This window comes from Dendrobates tinctorius, unplaced genomic scaffold (genome assembly GCF_039654945.1).
Source record: "Dendrobates tinctorius isolate UK_male_01 unplaced genomic scaffold, ASM3965494v1 ptg000060l, whole genome shotgun sequence".
Taxonomy (NCBI): Eukaryota; Metazoa; Chordata; class Amphibia; order Anura; family Dendrobatidae; genus Dendrobates; species Dendrobates tinctorius.
Genome location: NW_027361728.1, coordinates 36,822,489 through 36,834,597, shown reverse-complemented (window position 1 = coordinate 36,834,597; position 12,109 = coordinate 36,822,489). Strand labels below are relative to the sequence as shown.

At 48.3% G+C, this 12,109-nt stretch overlaps 1 protein-coding gene across 2 annotated transcripts in view; it reads right to left on the bottom strand.

The window, feature by feature from the left end:
* Positions 1-11,691, bottom strand: part of PLD1 (phospholipase D1) — a 358,284-nt gene extending 346,593 nt beyond the window's left edge. For both annotated transcript variants that reach the window (XM_073578846.1, XM_073578845.1), the window contains exon 1: positions 11,525-11,691. The gene's annotated coding sequence lies outside the window, so the exon portion shown is untranslated. The remainder of the gene's footprint in view (positions 1-11,524) is intronic.
* Positions 11,692-12,109: the final 418 nt, after the last annotated feature.

Below are 12,109 nucleotides of genomic sequence, written 5' to 3'. Positions count from 1 at the left end.
TAGTCTGGTTGGTTTATTAATTTACAATACTACTCCCCTCTTCCCTGGGTGGGGGAAAAGGGTACAGACCGAGGGCGCATTCTGGAGCTAAGGCAAGGTCCCAGGGTCTTCACCATCAGAAGTAATCTGTGGAACAGGTTGAGCTAGGGCACCTCTAGGAGTAGGGACAGGGAAGAAGCCCCTGGTCCCGATGTAAAGGGAAGAGATGTTAGGAGTCGCGGAAGACACTAAATAAAAAACCGGATTACTTACTGGTAATACTCTTTTGTAGAGTCCACGACAGCACCCACTGAGAGAGGGGATCCGCCCCCGGAACAGGAAACCTACAGAGAGATAAATGAGGCGGTCCCCCTCGCTCCCTCAGTTTGTGTTACCGAGAACAACGGAGGAACCGCCATACATGTTTTAGTCAATTTGTTTGGGCGATTCATCTATCTTACCCCTATGTAGTTTTATGTTTACTAAGTTTAATCACCTATTTAACTTAACTCATAATCTCCACCACCAAGGAGACCCATGTGTGAAAAAATCTTTACGGGAGGGAAGTGAGCGGGTGCTGTCGTGGACTCTACAAAAGAGTATTACCAGTAATTAATCCGGTTTTTCCTCTTCGCCACGACAGCGCCCACTGAGAGATTTCCAGAGATAATCACTTGGGAGGGCACACCGTGTTAAGGACTGATCTACCAAAAGTCAAATCCTCGGTAGAGGATAAATCTAGTCTATAGTGACTATAAAAGGTAGACGGAGAAGACCAGGTTGCAGCCTTACATATTTGTTCAATTGGGACGTTCGCTCTCTCGGCCCAGGAGGATGATAGGGCTCTAGTAGAGTGCGCCTTAATCCCCAGTGGAGGGTCTTCTCCCTTTGCCAAATATGCCATCGTGATCGCATCTCTTATCCACCTGGATATCGTGCCCGTTGTAACTGCAGACCCCTTTCTGCTGCCCTGGAAGGAGACAAAAAGAGACCTACTCTGCCTCCAGGGACTGGTCCTATCTAGATAGATGTGAAGAGAGCTGTGCTAGCCTAAGGTGTGATATTTCTCCTCGTCCTGTGTTGACGGGTTCTCATAGAATGAAGGTAGGCATATCTCCTGAGATCTATGAAATTTAGTTGCCCGTTTTGGAAGGTAGGACGGGTCTGTCTTTAAAATCAGACTGTCTCGTGTTATTGACAGGAACGGAGGGTCTACTGATAGAGCGTGAAGATCACTCACTCTTCTAGCCGATACTAAGGCTACTAGTGTAGCAGTTTTTAAAGAGAGGCACTTCACTGACGCTGAGCTTATAGGCTCAAATGGTGCCTGAGTGAAAGCATCCAAAACTAGAGTAAGGTTCCATGCTGGTAGCTGAGGAATATGCACCGGCTCTGAGCGTTGACAAGCTGAGATGAAACGGGTCACCCATCTATTTGCTGCCACGTTATAGTTAAATAGGGCTCCTAGAGCTGACACGTGGACCTTTAGAGTGCTTACCGAGAGCCTTAATTCTCGGCCTCTTTGCAGAAATTCTAGAATGGCCGTAATGGGTACTTCACCAGTTAGTTTTGCTGGGTGAAAGGCCAGGAACTTTTTCCACACTTCAGCATATATTTTTGTTGTGGACTCCTTCCTGCTTTGTAGCAGGGTATTGATTAGGTTCTTTGAGAAACCCTTCTGCCTCAGTAGCTCCCTTTCAAATTCCAGGCCGCTAGGTGCAGGGTTTTGGCCTGTGGATGGTAGCAGGGTCCCTGCGAGAGAAGATTCTGGTGCAGCGGCAGGATCCACGGGTCGGTTACCGACATGGCTCTTAGCCATGAAAACCACGGTCTTTTTGGCCAAAACGGGGCTATCAAGATGACCCTCGCCCTCTCCTGTCTTATTTTCCTGACTACTGTTGGTAGTAGAACCATTGGAGGGAAGGCATAGGCTAGTTGGAATGTCCAGGGTGCTTGGAGGGCATCTAGAATGTCTGGGTTGTCCGACCTGTAGAGTGAAGCAAACCTCTTTACGCGCCTGTTGGCTCTGGTCGCGAATAGGTCTATCTCTGGTCAGCCCCATTCTGACGCTATCATTTCGAAGACGTGCCTGCTGAGGACCCACTCGCCCTGGTATAGGGCTTGGCGACTGAGATAGTCTGCCCGGGAGTTGTCTACTCCTCTTATATGGAGAGCTGACAAGGAGAGAAGATGGACCTCGGCCATTTCCAGGATCTTTCCCGCGATAGACATCAGTGGCAGTGACCGCGTGCCTCCTTGCCGGTTTATATAGGCCACTGCGGTGGTATTGTCTGTCTGAATTCCCACGTGGGTGCCCCTTAACTGTGGAAGAAAGTGAGACATCGCATAGAAAATCGCTGTTAGCTCCTTTACATTAGAGGAGGTTTCTATTTCATCATTACGCCACCAGCCTTGTACCATGTGCTCCTCTAGGTGGGCTCCCCAACCTAAGGGGCTGGCATCCGTAGTGAGTATCTTGGAGGGAGTCACCCACCATTGCACTCCCTTTGATAAATTGGAAGGATTTAACCACCATTTCAGGGATCTTACCACCTCGGGCGATAGGGACATCTTCCCTTCCAGCCGCCCCTGCAGTCTGTCTCCTGCAGAATAGCCCACTGCAGTTCTCTGGAGTGGAACTGAGCCCATTGCACCGCTGGAATGCACGATATCAGAGACCCCAGCAAGGACATACCCTGTCTCAATGATATTACGGGTCTTCCTGTAGTATTCTGTATCTTATCGATTATGGCCATTACTTTGGCGTTCGGCAGAAAGCACTCCTCAGTTACGGAGTCCACTTGCAGGCCCAGAAACCTCTGACAGGTCACTGGTTCTAGTCTGGACTTCTCCCAGTTAATTAGCCAGCCCAATGTTTGTAGGGATGAGATAATCCTAGCTATTCTCGCTTCGCACTGTGAAACAGAATTCCCCACTATGAGTAGGTCGTCTAAGTAAGGGACAACTAGGGTGTCATTCAGCCTTACATACGACATCACTTCCAGCATCAATTTTGTAAATACCCGAGGAGCCATGGATAGCCCGAATTGCATTGCCGCAAACTGGAAATGCTGAATCCGACCTTTGAACCAGACTGCTACCCGCAGGAACCTCTGGTGCCCTCAATATATGGGGAGATGGTAATAGGCGTCCTTTAGGTCCAAGACTGCCATATAACACCTGGGGAACAAAAGTTTTATTGCAGACTTAATCGACTCCATTTTAAACGACCTCAGTCTTAAGAAGGTATTAAGCTTCTTTAAATTTATTATAGTCCTGTAAGAGCCATCTGGTTTTGGGACCAAAAATAGAGGAGAATAAAAGCCCATTCCTATTTCGTGCTCTGGGACCTCTACTAGGACCTGTTTAGTTAGCAGTACTGCAATCTCCATCTCCAGCGCTTCCTGCTGTGTCTGGGACTTCATGGAAGTCAATAGGAAGGAGTTCGGTGGATACTGAACAAATTCTAATTTCAGGCCTGATGACACAATATTCATGGCCCATGGATTTGATGTCACTTTCTCCCATTGGCGGCTGAATTTTAATAGCCTGCCTACCGGTATAATGATTTTATCGGGATCTGTCTCCCCTGAAGGGACGTTTCCCGAATAGGTTGCCCCTTTGTTTGGGGTCCTTATTTCCCCAGCGGTCCTGGGGTCTAAAGTCCTTCTTTTTACCAAACGGCGGCTTCCTGTAGGCCCTCCTGTTAAACGGAACATACGGGTTAGGGAAACCCTTCTTCCTCTCCCCCGCTTTTGTCAAAATCTCATCCAGTTCCGTGCCAAACAAGTACTTACCCTGGCAGGGTATAGCACACAGTCTAGTCTTTGTTTGTGTGTCTCCTTTCCATCCCTTCAACCATAAGGCCCGCCTGCCTGCATTGGTCAGTCCTGCCGCTCTAGCCGATAACCGGAGAGAGTCCGCGGAGGAGTCGGAGAGGAAGGCCGCTGCTCCCTTAATGAGGGGCATAGAGGAAAGGAGTCTATTCCTAGCTACTCCATTCTTAATATTGTCCTCTAAGTCATTCAGCCACACCAACATTGTTCTTGCCGTACACGTGGCTGCTATTGCGGGCTTAAAGGCTGCCGTACATGCTTCCCAAGATCTTTTAAGAAATGTATCGGTTTTACGATCCAAAGAATCAGCCAAAGTTCCCGAATCCTCTACCGGCAGAGAGGATCTACGAGAGGTAGAGGCTACTGCCGCATCCACCTTGGGGGCTCTCGACCAGGCTATTAACTCCTCATCGTCAAAGGGGTACTTACGCTTTGACGTTAAGGGGAGGAAGGTTCTTTGACCTTGTTTTTCCCACTCCCTTTTAACTAGCTCTTTAACAGCTGGTACCACTGGGAATGCCCGGACCTTTCTACGGGAAATGCCTGCAAACATTATGCCCTGTGGGGTCTTGGGGTCCTTACTTTCTGGCAACCCCATGGTATTTCGGACAGACTTCACTAAATTACTGACACTGTCCGTGGGGAAACACGTTTGGTCCTCGTCCTCTGAGGAAAGGTATTCCTGGGACTTGTCGGAATCTAGTTCCCCGGTTTCAGATGGCGACTTTGACGCCAGCGAGGCTCCTCCTCTTGGCGAACATATTTCTCTCGCGGAGGAGTGACCCCCCAAACTACTGGAACCGCCTAAGGCCCGTAGCTCTTCTCTTATCATTGCCCGGATATCCTCCTTCTTTCGTGAGGACTCCTCCTGTAAGGCCTCCTCAATACATGATTGGCATAATCTCTTAGGGTGGCCATCTGGGAGGGTCTGAGAACATAAGGCACACTCTCTATGTTTCGCCTTCTCCGTTCTTTTAGCCTAAAGGGGGTATGGACCAGAAAGAGACGGCCATTAATTATATATTCTGACCACAAAACACTCACCCGTGAGTTTCGTCAGTAAACTACCGGCTGCGGGGTCCGCGACCCAGGCTGAGGCGAGGCATGGGACGACTTCTTTTCTTTGCGTTTTTTCTCCAAGGGCTCATCTTGCCTGGAAGGTCCACTAGATTCCTTCCTGGAGCTGCCACTTTTCCTGGTGCTACTACTTCTCCTTGTAGCACTGCTCTGTCTACTGCCATGTGGGGATTGCACTGGCTGACCTAACGGGAGCGAAGCTGGGTCATCTAAGGACGACATGACTGCGCACCAGCGCTGCGTCTGTGGCTTCTTTTTATAGCCTCTGCTATAGCTGCTCCTCTTCCCCTTTCTTTTTTTTTTTTTTCGCGCTTCTGCGCATGCGCGGGCGTTCTCCCGCGATCTCTGTCTCCTGTCCTAGCCCCGGAAGTCCTCTCCACTTCCGGGTTGCCTCTCCTGGGGAAGCGCTCGCTCACAGCAGAGCACTGATGCGGCGGCCGTCCGGCTGTGCCTCCCGGGTATCTACACCCCTCCACCAACACACGGGGTCCTTCTCCCCTCCGCAGGTATGACCCCCGGTAGCGCTGCCCAGCACAAACGCTCGAGCCCTTTGCTGGGGGGGGGGCACCATCAACCCCGGTCATTGGTATCTGTAATGCGCCCCCCCCGGGGGGGGGGGGTATTCCACTGTCCTCCCCAGTGAGCCTTGGCACCAGTCTCACCTCCGGCCTCACCTGCATTACCAGCTCTAGGGGGGGGGATATACCTCTCCGCCCGACGCTGCCTCCGGTCCTGGGGCCCCTGCTGCTCATATTCTGCACGCAGGCGGCTACAGACCAGGTATCCTCTTCTGCGGGTTCCTTTCCAGGAACAGGAAACCAAACAGACTGAGGGAGCGAGGGGGACCGCCCCATTTTTCTCTCTGTAGGTTTCCTGTTCCGGGGGCGGATCCCCTCTCTCAGTGGGTGCTGTCGTGGCGAAGAGGAAAAATAACTTAAGTGCCTTCGCCACCCGGGGTCCACCGTGCGGTGGATGGAAAACCGCTGCTAGAGAGGCAGAGCACAAGGCGGTAATGTGCACAAGGGTTAGAAGACACCCAGTGCACAAAAGCAAGCTCTTTTATACTCACAGAGCTGCAGGCAAATAAGCTCAAATTAAACGCTGAGTCTGTTCAGAGTCACAGACACACAGCAATAGTCGCAGTATTCGCGGTCACAGGAGTAGCCTTAAACAGCAGGACTACTCAGTCTAGACCTACCGTTAAATAAGGTGCGAAGCGTCGCAACCGCGGATGCAGAGAAAGCTGCAACTGCAGCGCGGCAAGAACTGAGCCGCTGGCAAGGCATTGCAATAACGCTGGCGCAATGCAAACGCTAAGCTGCTGAGCAAGATGGAGCATATGCGCGCTGGCGCTAGCGCGGCTACAGGCTGAGCCCAAACACTCACACAATCGTATTATCACAGGGAAGGGGTTTCTTAATCAGTCAGTCACCAGTCCAAGCATCCATCATCATACATACAGCAGCAAGTATGAAATACTAGCGCATGGCGGAACAGCCATGCGTGCTTTTTATACCAAACGTGACCTTCCGGAAGTCTCCAAGGCTCCAGAAGGAGCCAATAGGATTAGACACAGGACCTGAGCATGTGACTCTCGAACTCCAATGGGAGCTCGTCCCATGAGCATGCTCAGTGGAGACAACAGAGGACTTAGCCTCTGGAGAGAGTTGCCGCAAGGCACTCTCCTCTGCAATCTCCTCTACCGCAGATGAAACGCAGGAGAATGCAGCATGTAAGGGTCTAGATTTCATCATAGGGAAGGAAGAAATCAGACTCCTAACAAGAGATTCGTTGGATGCAGTGAAGAGTTGCAGAGAAGGGGGTTAACTGGATTTACTGAACAGGTTATTATACAAGAACTACTCCACGCAGGGAGACAAGATCAGTAACGGCAACAACGGGAATTGCACACAAACCCAATGCTTGAGAAAAAGGTATACAAAAAAAAGGTTACTTATCGCTTGCAGTTCTTGTTGGGGGAAGGCTGGAATATCTCCCGACGGTGTTGCAGATCGTGGACAATGTCTCTGGCTCTGTTACAGAGGAATGAAAAGCACCGTCACGGTGCCGATGTATCCTGTTCCGCTTGGCTAATCCTTTATGTAGATTCCTCGGGAATGGCACCGAACACGAACCATGGGCACACTCGCAGACCGCGGCAGCGTGCAGTCTTCTGGAGTAGTCTCTAAGAACGGAGCAAGTCAGCTTATCTGTAACTGTGGGCGGGAAGGAACCATCCAGTAAGGAAGGGTCCGAAGAAAGCTCAGGAGTGACAGTCCAGTTTAAAGTCAGAACGCTGGGGGAAAGATGATGCGGAGTCAGCAGTCAGAGCAGTGGGGAGGGAGTAAACCTTCTCCTTGTTCTCCTGTCGCTTTCCCGCCAAGTCTTCTCCGTTCCCGCCTTCAGTCCCTTTTACCTCCCCCGTTCCCCCTGCTGTCCAGTGCAAAGGTCCTCCCCTCCCAGAAGAACCTTCCCCCAGCAACAGTGGTGACAGTCCCGATAGTTACGGTCCCAAAGTGCACTGGAAACAGCTGACTGTTTCGGCTCATCTTCTTACACCGGAAAACCCGACAGCAGAGTCATCCATACAGTATAATAGGCATCCCATAGACATCATGTAGTAGTGTGGCCACCGTATACTCACCGATTTGAAAAAAATACCATCCACGCGGTGTCCTCTTCTGAAGCCAGCAGCTGACTTCAGCGTGCAAGCGACTGGAGCGCATGATGCCACTGCCATGTGCCCCCGATCATATACATTTCGACGCCAGCTGCTGGCTTCTGATTGGCCGACAGCGTGTATTGCCATGCATGGACCCTATGGCTCTATGCGCTGAAATGCTTGTGTATTTGCTGCCGCCGGCAGACCCATGATCAACTGGGCCCGGACGGTTGCAGCAGGTAGTAGTAGTGGAAGTTACACCCCTGCCGACGACGAGTAGGGCCCTCTGCTTGTCCAAGGCCATGAAACTTGCCTAGGTGTGCAGGGTAGTGACGCCTGCCCTGCTTGAGCCTCCACCATCATACATACCTGTAGGGCTGTAAGTTTGGGTAAGGACATCTATGGTCAGTTCAGACAGCGTCAGTATACACAGCATGAAAATTTTGGCTGTCAGAATCGGCGTTAACGCAGAACAGAAAAAGATAATCAGAAAGAGAGAAGTTCTTAAGACTTTGGCTCTGATTCATTAAAGCTTTTGCAAAAAAATTCTGGCATAAATGCTATGAAAAGTTGCAACATTTTGGCACAGTGAAAGGGTGCAGTAAAATTTTGCAACTTATGGTGTTCTCATACCATTTTCGCCTAGCTCGGACAAAGTGGACAGATATAGGGTATTTCTTTGAGTCAAAAACATTACCCGAATCCCTTACTGGAGTAAGATTTGTGGTGCGGCACACCAAGGCAAACAGCACTTATCAGATGCTCATGATTTGTTAACGGGAGACTCCGGAACATCTAACTCTAGCATGCCTCCTCAATAAAAGGGTGAAAATCATTGGATTTCATGAATCGGGGTCTTTGTTTCCAAATATCTGGCCATACAGCCTATTTCCCTCTGCCTTGGCAGTGGAACTTCTGAGGGAAGTTGATGCAGGAACGAATCCCATAGTTTGCTAAAGGATCCCTAATATTCATCAGATGATCTGGACACTTCAAAGGGCTTGGTCAGAAAATGCTAAAACTGATACTAATTTGAAATTAGATGTCAGCAGGTGAGACACAAGAAAACTGGTATAGATGGTGTGAAGTTGTGGAAACCCTGTCTAAATGCTTTCCACTCAGGCCAAGAGCTGAACGTCCTTAACAGTGGAACTCTGGAATCCTCTAAAAATATATTTGAACCTGCGTATTCTAAACCAGAGAGCCACATCAACATTGGAACCCAGAAGAAAAACAATGGAAGTCCATGGAGAAATCTCCACCATGTCCTAATAAATGACAAGCCAACAACATCCTGTGATAGTAAAATACAAAGAAAATGAAGAAATGCATCAGTGAAAAAAAATAAAAATTGAACTGTTCACATTGAGTTACTAGTTCTTGTTTCCTTAGCAACTTTTCTTTGTTGCTGCCCACTATTACTTGTTGCTATTATCTGTGGATGATTTTATTGAATAAGAAATAAGGAAGTATTAGTACCAATATTTCCCTATTGATTTACAGCTAACATCTGGCTGCAGAAAAGTGCAGCAAATTAAGGGGTAGTAAGAACCTGCTGAGTCAGGCTATAGTCCCACCATGACCTTTTGGTGAGTTTTTGATGTTGCAGATTTTATGCACTATTCCTGTACACATGAATAGGTTCTTTGCATTGTTTTCAAAAATATGAATTGTCCCGCAAAAAAAAAAGCCCTCACATGGCCATTTTGACTGAAAAATAAAAAATGGCAATTCCACACTTTTTTTTTTTTTTTTTACCATGTTCACTAAATGCTAAAACTGCCATTATGATTCTCCTGGTCATAAGTTCATAGACACAAAACATATCTAGGTTCTTTTTTATTTAAGAGGCAAAAAAAAATCCAAACATTGGTAAAAAAAAAAAAAAAAAAACCTTTCCCCATTTTCCGAGACCCATAGCGTCTCCATTTTTCATGGTTTTGGATTGGGTGAGGCCTTATTTTTTGCGCACCGAACTGACTTTTTTTAATTATACCATTTTGGTGCAATGCAATTTTTTGATCGCCCGTTATTGCATTTTATTACAATGTAGCGGCGACCAAAAGAACAATTCTGGCGTTTTGAAATTTTTTCTCGTTACGCCGTTTAACGATCGGGTTTTATATTGATAGATCTGGCGATTCTGAACACGGTGACGCCAAATATGTGTGTGTTTGATTTGTTTGTTTTATTTTGAATGTGGCAAAACGGGGGTGATTTGAACTTTTTTTTTAATATTTTTTAAATTTTTCTTTTTTTTAGTTTTTGCATGCTTCAATAGTCTCCATGTGTGACTAGAAGATGCAGTTGTCCGATCGGCTCTGCTGCATACAGGTGATTATCAGATCACCTGTATGTAACAGAAATGCTCACTTGCTATGAGCGGTGGTCGGTGCTCATAGCGATCCGGCAGTGACAACCATAGAGGTCTGCTGGAGACCTCTTGTTGTCATGCCAACATATCGGTGACCCACGATCATGTGATGGGGTCACCGCTGGGCGGGATTTCCGGCGCTCTTGCCGGAAGTGAGAGTTAAATGTCACTGTCAGAGATTGACAGCGGCATTTAACGGGTTAACTGCTGCGAGTGGATTGCGATTCCACCAGCGGCTGTTAGAGGTACGACATCTGTTCAAAACAGCTGACATGTGCCGGAGCCCACATCAAAGGGAGGGTTTCTGATGTGGGCGAACTATTACGCCCAACAACAGAAAGGGGTTAAGTCTTATTCATACATCAGTATTTTTATGCCAATATGAGGAGTGTCTCCAAAAGAGAGCAAGGCTATGTGCACACGCTGCGGATTCACCAGTGTCAATTCTTTCTGTGGATTTAAATCCGCAGCTTTTCCACAGTGAAAAAAACGCAGCATGTGCACAGCGGATTGTAAATCCCATAGACGTACGTGGTACTGTACACTGTCTGCGGAACTGCTGCAGATCCACAACAAAATCCGCAGCGTGTGCACATACCCCAAAGAGTTAATCTTTCAATTAAAGTTTCTCTTTGTAAGTCCCACTCCTGGTTTTGGCATACAAACACAGATGTGTCAATAAGCCCTAAGGACACCCAATGTACACCATTTGTGTTGCTTCATGGTTATCCTCAGGTGCATTGGTTTGACTACTGCATGAACGCATGTCACAAGGGCGTATTTCATGGTGCATATATGTCCACAATGCCCAGACTGAACACCTGCCTCCAGACCGGTCCACATACGGAGCGTGAAATACGCCAGTGTGAACCCAGCCTAAGTCTGTAACATGGCAGTCAGGGTGCACTCATGATGCACTAGGTACAAAGTGTCATTTTTCAAAATTTGAGAAGGAAAAGTATAAAATGCATTTGTGGTCATGAGCATTAATTTAGCAACACCAGCACGTGGCTCAGGGGGTCCTGGGTACAAATCCCACCAAAGACAACATCTGTAAGGAGTTTGTATATTCTCTGTAGGTTTTCCCAGGGTATTCCTTTTTTTCTCCCACACTCCAGAGACATACTGATAGGAGATTTATATTGTGAGCCTCAATGGGGACAGTGCTGACAATATATGGAAAGCGCTGTGGAATTAACTGCACTAAACAGCGTAATAATAATAGTATTCCTTCACATATACATTAAGCAGTTACGCCACATTCATCTGTTTTTTCTGCCACTATGTCATTTCTTAGTTTTCTTCTAACAAGACGTAGCAGGAAAATCTTACAAAATGTCTGAGCTAAATAGTCCTGAGGTGTCACCTTCCAGCCAAATAAGCCATGTTCAGCCTCTCCCGCCTGCTGCAGAGTCTCTATTAGAACCCGAGCAGATTACTGGGCTGCCCGTCACATCAGCCCTATGCCAGCAGCCAGGTGCCCACCGTGCAGAGCTGTGTACTGATGCCACGCTATGCCCAGCACCGACCGAGGTCTCCTCCCCTCAGCACTGAGGTGCAGCAGCCGGGCCCCCTGAAGTGTAACATTGCGTGTACCTGGATGTGAGCCGACCCTCGGTGCAGGGGATCTGGTGCAGCAGCTGCTGGCTGTTCTGTGCTGCAGGGAGACAGCTATCCGGATACAGGACACGCCCGCTAACACAACACTGCGCGGCCCTTCTCACTGGGGCGTCAGTCACGGCCGTGTGTGTGGGGTAATGCTGACGGGACGGTAGGACACTGTAACCACTTCACTGACAGACATTAGCCGCCCCTCTTCCTTCACTTCTCTGGAAACTTCCATGCAGTTAGTGCAGGTTTATTTCTCCATCAATAAAAGACATTCTGCAATTTGCAGGCAGGAACTGTTACCTCATAACTTGTGGCATTTCCCCATTCACCTCAGAGGAGAAGCCAAACCCACAATTAGAAGTACTGTATAAGGCCGGGGTCACACTAACCGACGCAAAATACGGTCCGTAGATTACAGGCGTAATACGGATGAATGGCCCCTAAACAGTGCTCCGTATGTCATCCGTAATCAAGGTGTGGTCGCGTATTTTGCGCATGTCAGCATCCGTATGTAATCCGTATGTAATCCGTATGGCGAGATTTTCTCGCAGGCTTGCAAAATGGACATAT